Genomic DNA, 8,150 nt, shown 5'->3' with positions numbered 1-8,150 from the left:
TTCTTCCTTTCCCCCACATGTCAGGGTTCAAACATCTTTAGGCTTGAGGATTTCCATGCATCTGTTCTGTCTCTGCATCTCCTAAATTATACCCCGCTACTCTTTGTCTTCATCTTAAAACAATAGGATGAGAAGTGGGCCTCATAAAGTTAAGGGCTCATCCCCCCCAAGTCGTTTCCCCCCAAGTCTTCCTAATGGGAACCTGGTGTTTGTTCAAAGACGAGGATAGAGAGCCTTGCCTTGGCAGATTCCTCAGGAAAGCCCTTGACTTTACTATCAAAAGACAGCAGCAGGGCGAGTAGGTGTCATCATCACTGTCTCATCAACATTGGATCAGGCCACAGCCACTGGAAAACAAGGAGGAAGAAAGGTCTTAAGTGTCTGACCAAAACATCTTCCTCTCAGGTTTACGATGCTGAGAGATAGGAGGGAGTGGGAGTCATGTGCCCACACTCGCTTTGATCGCCCTCACCACCCTGGCTTTGAAATGTTTAACACACGGAAAACACCATTCCTCATCAAAGTAGTGCTTCAAAGTGGTGAGAACACGGGAGGCACTGTAGGTGACCCTGCCCTGGTAGAGGAAAAAGACTGTCAGTGCGGGGCCGGGTGGGGCCAAATAGGCAAGTTCAAACATCATAATGTGTCCCTTTATGACCAAAAATACTGACCTTGATTTATAAATGAGAAGAAGCAGGGGTGAGGTGCACTTCTCTATGGAACGCCAGAAACTAGTGATGTGAGGTATGGAGCGAAATCCAGCTTGGCCAGAGAAATCATACCAATAAAATGCTCTAAAAAGTTGCCACTAAGTCATTAGGTTGGCATCAAACTCGGCAAGTTTGGTGGTTCTTTGTGGTATTCATCAAATAAAATGGCCTGGCAGTTTCTCACATGGTGTAACTGATGCCCATGGCACCTAAAAACCGCTTTTTTAATAAGTTTTATATGAGCATTTCTTGTAAACTCACTGGCATCGCACAAAAGTAGGCCACTAACTGAAGATGACATTAGCTCCTGAGCATCATTCAATCTCAAAGGGCATGTATTATATGTTTTCCTGGCAGTCCGTATAACCACATGTCCCATTATACCCAACCAGACACATTTACTCTTTAACCTCAACGATATCCATAACAGCATCATCAAAATCATACAGCATATCCCCACTGTCAGTCAGTCCACCATTATATTTCCTGGTTTAAATAGAGTTGGGGATCTGCTAAAGCAGAGTTCTGTCGGAGAGGACTGTTAAAGGCTTTACTGCTAATAAAAACCAACATGGAGCTCATATAGACTCCCGATTCCTGGAATGTACCTGCAGTAGATGGACCTCCGGGCAGCCAGAGACGAGGCTACTGATAGCCACAGGGAGACTGTAAATCATGCACATTTTACCAACAGTACATGTACGGTTTGGGAGCAACCTGGAGAGTAAAGCGTATCATATGGCTTTGTTAAGGAGCTCAGGCAGAGACCATACATGTTGTTCATGCTCTAAAACAAAAAACTTTAATTCAAACTACAAAAAAGAAAAGAGACCTGCAGTCCTGTACTATTATTGCTCTTTGGTGTATTATTCTTTCTCTGATGGATAACAATGTGTTGTCATGTTCAGATATTTCTAAATCAGCAACATTATTTTTCAGGAACTATAACCTCAATAAATGCCTTTAGACACTTCCAATTGATCTCTCCTTATTGATACATTTGTATATTTTTAGTGAAAGGTTCAAGGTTCATTGATTCCTCTGGATTTGATGTGACAACAAAAGGATGGAGTGCTTCCTCCCAGAAAAATATGGATTAGCTTTTCCAGGAAGGGAAACAGTGAATTTGTTTGTATTTGGTCCTTGATCTCAGTCCAACCATCTGAATATTACAAGAAAATAGAATCAGTAAAGCAATTATCTGGACTTATGAAACTGACTTTCATTTGCGTAGATTCATTTTGCATTTGGCTGCATTCGTGCCCTCAACCAAGCATGTAAGTGGGCATATTTTGATGATATCTGTTGTATGAATATTTTGGCTTACAGACATCCAAGGACACAAACAACAATTAATCAGTGTAAAATGATATGAGGACAGTTCCAGACAGCCATCAGTGTAATCATTTCCCAGGAATTAGGCTGGTTACATGCTTGAGGTAGTATTGTTTGACTGCTGCCTCTCAGGGAAAATACTGCTCATGCCAAATATGCAGCCTGTCCTCACAAGAAAAACGACAGTATAGGTCTAAAATTCAGTCAAAATTCAAAATGATGTTGATGTAAGGTGACTTGAAAAGATGATTTTGCCTTATTAGGAGGAGGTGGGTTTGGTGGATGGCTAGATGTTGTGATGTTTACTGTTGCCATGAGGACAAAGGTTGCGTGACTTTAATGGAGTATAAGCCATGTTTCAAGGGATCATTTTAACCCAATCCATTATCTTTCCCCACCCTTACCAAGTGTTTTTTGTGCCTAAACCTAACCAGACCTTAACCACACCATTGTCACACCATAAAACAATTATTTTTTAATAATGATTTTTAACAGTTTTGGAAAGCGACATATTACAGTCCTATGGGTGGTTCTGGAGTGCATAACTACAGCCACTAGGTGGTGTAAACATAACTATCGGCCGTTTTTTGCCAGCTGAATTTTAGACCTATACTACTGTTTAATAATGAGGATGTGTTGCAAATATGACATGCTGTATGCCATCAGTTTTTGTGTCTGAGTCAGCTGTCGGGAATGTGAACCCCTGCTGAAACAGTGAAATAAACGCTGTGTGGGGTTTACCTGTGACCATGGGTTTCTCATTTTTGTTAAACTTTACCTTGGTTGTGCTTTGGCACATGTTGTCAATAGAAACCCACTGACCTGAGAGAGTGCTTGTGTATTAAGTCACTCAAACATTTTATGGCTTTCCAGGGAAGAAGCCTTTCTGTGATTGATGTGAATAAACACATTTACAAATTGTCATTAAATTCAGCTGTACAGAATGTTTACATTACTGGTAGTTTCAGTTTGATTCCTACTGAGTTTGGACTTACTGCTCATACTGTATGTACAGTATGCGTCCAATTTGGCATGCAAAACACAAACTGTAAATACATTGGGGTTTGTGTTACACAGAAATTGGCTGTGAATGTATTATGGACTGACAGTTAAACTGTAGATTGGCTGCCTGGCTGAAAGTTTGGACTAGACTATTGACTGAAAGTTGAAGGTAAAAGGTCTGAAGCAGACAATCATCACAGGGTGGTGAGAAAAACAAGGGCAGAGGCAGTCACTGCTTAAGTCAGTTCTACTCCGAGTAGAATAGTTTGAGACAGTCTAAATTTATTGAATTTTCACCTTTCACAACACACAAAGAAAAGACAACCCAATTGCCAGAAAGAACGCTAATATTGGACGATTTTGGAAAACCCCAGATTACATTCAATGACAATGATTTAAAATGTATTGCTTTCTACAACATCTGTGCATGGCAACTACATTATGGCTAAGGTTAGTGAAACTTTGGGGTTAAGGTTACACAACTAAAGCACTTGATTAAGGTTTGGTAAAGATCATGGTTATGGTTAAAAAAAAGGGAACATTAATGGCAGATGTGTGATGGGGCACAAACTCTGGTCTCTGGTAATGAAAGTCAGAGGCTCTACATATCCATCCACCACCCTGATATCTGCACCCTTACTTTCCACTTTGTTACATGGTCACTACTTCCTGCATGTGCACTGACCTTCAACACCAAGTGTAAATTGTGAGCGCCAAAGTTGTCTATAATGAACTGTACTTTTCTACTTTAATGGAGAAAATTCTTTACAATTTGCATCATATTCACACACACACACTGATTCACACATCCGTCTATTATACAGGTTTTTAGTACTGAATGGTCTCAGCAAGTGCATAGAGCTACGATAAGCCCTGAGGGGAAAATATATCAGTCATTCACAAGTAACCTGCATTGCCTCACAACTAAATGGTTTCACACAGTACTCAAGTGCACTATTTAACATTGTAATGCTTCCATTTTGATCAATGGCAGTTAGTTTGGTAACATAAAATAAGCAGAATAGGCTGGAGAAGGTGAGGGCTTTGGTTAGTGTCGGATTTAAAGTACACAGATACAGCACATACCAGCACAGCACAGGTATCTATTGAACTCAGAAAAGAATAGGCATTTTTGGCCAGCACTAAAGAGGTATCCTCCTTGCTGAATGGATGGAAGTGAGAAAAAATACCTGATACATGATTATGAACATTTAACTGTATATTTGCTTTAATTGTCAAATATAACAGAATTCATTAACTATAAACGTCATTAACAGGTGTGTTCTTTATGCCTGACTTGAAAATGAACTAATGAAAATGAATCTACTAACTATACCGTTCAATCAACCTCATGCTGTATGACATGATGAATGACTGATGGAAAGAAATAAAGAGAAAGAGAGTAAAGATGATTTAAAAAGAGACTATATACTGTAACTTGCTTTGCTGTCTCTTCATTTCTCTCCAAACTCCTTCTAAATACAATACAAGCACTGTAAGACTGTATGAATCTGCAATACAAGAGTGTTAACAAAACAGCACAGTCATTCTTTCGACCACAACAGCGAGTTTAATCAAGGTCCTCTAGGGTAAATGTTGTCTCGGCTGAGTGACCTTCCTGGGAAAATGGACAGCTCCTTTTTGTCAACTTGCTCTGCCCTTATATGGGCAGTAGGGATTTCCAAACATGCAGTTAGCTGTGCTGAGGAATGAGAGCGGTGTCAGTGTCATCAAACAAACAGGCAGGCGATGCTCTGAAAGGAAGTCATCATTTATGTCACAGCTGACCGAGACAGATGCTGCGCTACGAGCGTGTGTCTGCTTCTAGACGGATATGCTTTCAGGCTGATATTTTTCTATGAATTACATATGGATATCAGTCTTTTAATATTGTCCCCTTCAGATATGATGAGCTTCCTTCCTGACCACAAATATTTAAAGGCATGGGGCACTACTTTTTTTTTTGCAGAGCCGTCAGATGCAGAAGGCACAGGCTGTTTTCTTCAGACTCACGTCCAATGAGTCCAAGTCTCTCACAGTGTACTTGCTCTATGAAGGCATCACCTCACTGATACCTTCTGATTACCTTTAACTCATCCAACGCACATATGGTATATGGATACACTTAAAAATATATATATGGTATGGTTATGGCCTGTCAACTAAAACCACTTACACATCCAGCACAAACAGAGCAACATGAGAATCTCAGTCAGTCACCTTTTCCAGTACTTTCCAGCCTCAAGTCCTGACTGATCCTCAAACTCAGTATCACAGTTTCAGCTTTCAAGATCTTTGACTTCTTCACCAAGCCACTTCTTAACTTCGCTATTGCTGTGCTATGGTTAGATATGGTGGGCTTGGTTAGAGCCGACAGCAGTCAACCACGTGGATCAAAACCATGCCATAAAAGTGAATTAAAGCAATTGAGACCTGCAAAAAACTCTTGTGTAATCCCAATCTTCTGTCATGACAAGTGCAGACTAGCAGTATGTCAGGAATGCTCACAAACAGGAGCTACAGGAGGTGACCAAAGGAACATTGAGGATAGCAAGTTAAACCAGAAACACAATGGGACCATTGTTCCCTCTGGCAGCAATCCTAGCTGCTGCTTTCCACACTCCCCATGTTGTTTTGGAACAAACTGTTTTTGTTTTGACGTGAGACTACCCCAATCTCCCCTCAGTGATGATTGGTATAATTATTAATTATTATGTCGGCACTAATGTCTGACATACAAAATTATCTTACAAAACCAACAATTTGTATACATTGTTAGGCTCTGAGTGTCATGCTGAGTCACAACACACACAAATCATCTGTCAAAGCGTCTTACCATGCTTCCTCCCTTATAATCTATCACAGTTTATATTTATTGACTTTGTTAAAAAAAAAAACTCAAGAGACACAAGATGTACTTTCTCAAGACTCAAAAAGAATATTTATTCTTTTATCATTCCTATCCTGACAGAGTACAAATTCATGCCAAAAAAAAAAGCTTTATTTCACATGGGGTCAACAGAGAAACTCAGTAAACTCACTGTTGGTGGGAAAAAATAAAACATAAAAAAGCCAAAAAAATAAAGGAATTAAACTCATCAGAGTGGTGTGCTCGGGCAGACGGAAAACGCTCATGAATGCAGCCTAATTGGTGTTTACTAGAGCTTGCCTACATCAGGGACTTTCTCATCTGAAAGTGTTTAGACAGAACGTGGTGGAAAGCTCGCTTCCCATCGCTGCTGATGTACTGGCAGTGGTAGCTGCTGAGAGCTGGGTTGGCAGCGGCTGATTAGCGGCTGGCTGTGGGTACTCACAGGTCAGTGAGACTGGACTCTGACTGCCAAGGTAAAGTATGGTCCTAAATTTTGTTTACTACTACAAAGAATTAGACTTACCTCAAGCTTGTTTTTTTTTAATCTCAGATGAAGTGTAATAATAACAAGATCATCAATATTCCTGTTGGAAAGATCCAAAGGCCCATTTCACCAACTTTGCAACATGCAAGCTGAGATTTGCAAGAGAGATCATTCCCCTTTTTGATATGTTTCAGTAATCACACCAAACACCATACTTGGGATCCATGCGTGAACATGCCAGAGCAGCTGGACATGCAAATGTATCTACAATTTGTGAGTGACAGTCATGGCTGCCACTATTTGCAAACTACATGAAAGGAGTTTTTGCAAACCGGCCCTTGGTGCAAATAATTGTGAATTTAACGTGAAAAGTCACTGAGTTCATGTGGCTGCCTCCTTCCCCGAAGATTCCTGTTGCATTTTCATTGGATATCTCTGGTTACCTCTCATCTCAGACTCATTACGATGCCATTTTAATCTGGACACCAGCCGTTGCCCATGGTTATACACCAGAGTGCGGTGTTGATTCTCAGTTGGATCAGCGGTGCTAGCAATACTTTCACATTACAGGAGGACATTTGATTCAATGTTAATTACAAAAAAAATGTATCATCTAAACTTTTGTGTAATTCCAATCTTCTGTCATGCCAACCGCAGACTTGCAGTATGCCAGGAATGGGTTCTCCAACCATCCAACCATCCTCCATCTTGTTTTGGGCTATGATTAAGTCAAACATGTTTGAAAAGTGTTGTAGCAACAGCTCGGGACAAGGTCGACACGTGTCTTGGAACAGCAAGGTCTAGACAGGATCTTGTGCTGATTTGATCTCATAAATGTGTTTGGGACGGGCAAAAGTCACGTAGTCTGCATGTGGTTTTAGTATGACATAGTGATTCATGTTCCAAAGGCCAAGAAGTGGCAAGAACATTTTCTTCCCCTGGATTTTAAACTAACTGTAGTTTTGTTGCTTTTTCTGGTAAACAGAATGAAGTAAAGTCTTGGAAGTTTTTCTTTTTGCCAGTGCTTGTGTCAACAAGTGTAGACTATCGGGGGGGGATTCCCACAAGATATAGAGCTTCCTGACAAGTCGAAAAATGCAGTTGTCAAACTGGGGGTTGAGACACCCTGAGGGGGTCACAAGATAAATTTGAGGGGCTGTGGGATTCTTAATCGTATCTGTTACATAAATTCCTTTCGTTCTTCTGACTTCTAATGTTTTTTTTTTTTTTTTTTAGATGTACCCATTAAGTCCACTAAAGAAATACACATGTCACAACCATGACATGTGCAACTTGTGAGGAGGGGATGCAAGTAGACGCAGCTTTATTTTCAGGGGTCACAAGCCAAAAAGGTTGGGAACCACTGTAATACTTAACCTAAATCCTTTCACTTACACTATTAGTAGGGTATAGGTCATCCATACAATGAACCACTATTCAAAGTATTTCATATATACAATCATAAAGTTTAATGTCTGCATAATGATCCCTCTACCTGCAGTTGAATTGTCCGTTCACGAAAAGATGTGGGTCTATGTAAACCAGATGTCTGGCTGTTATATACATCACAACATTTTATATGTAATGTAAGTGGAACAATGTCAGTACGCTTTAGTGTAATAGAGGAGCTCAGATTTGCTGATTCTGCAAATGAGCATATAATAAATGCAATCGACTTACAGTCTGCTCCAATGCATTCAACACACTAGGCACATTTTACAGGTTGGTCCAAAAAACCCTCATTTAG

This window comes from Thunnus thynnus, chromosome 18 (assembly GCF_963924715.1).
Source record: "Thunnus thynnus chromosome 18, fThuThy2.1, whole genome shotgun sequence".
NCBI lineage: Eukaryota > Metazoa > Chordata > Actinopteri > Scombriformes > Scombridae > Thunnus > Thunnus thynnus.
Note: the sequence above shows the minus strand (reverse complement) of the source record.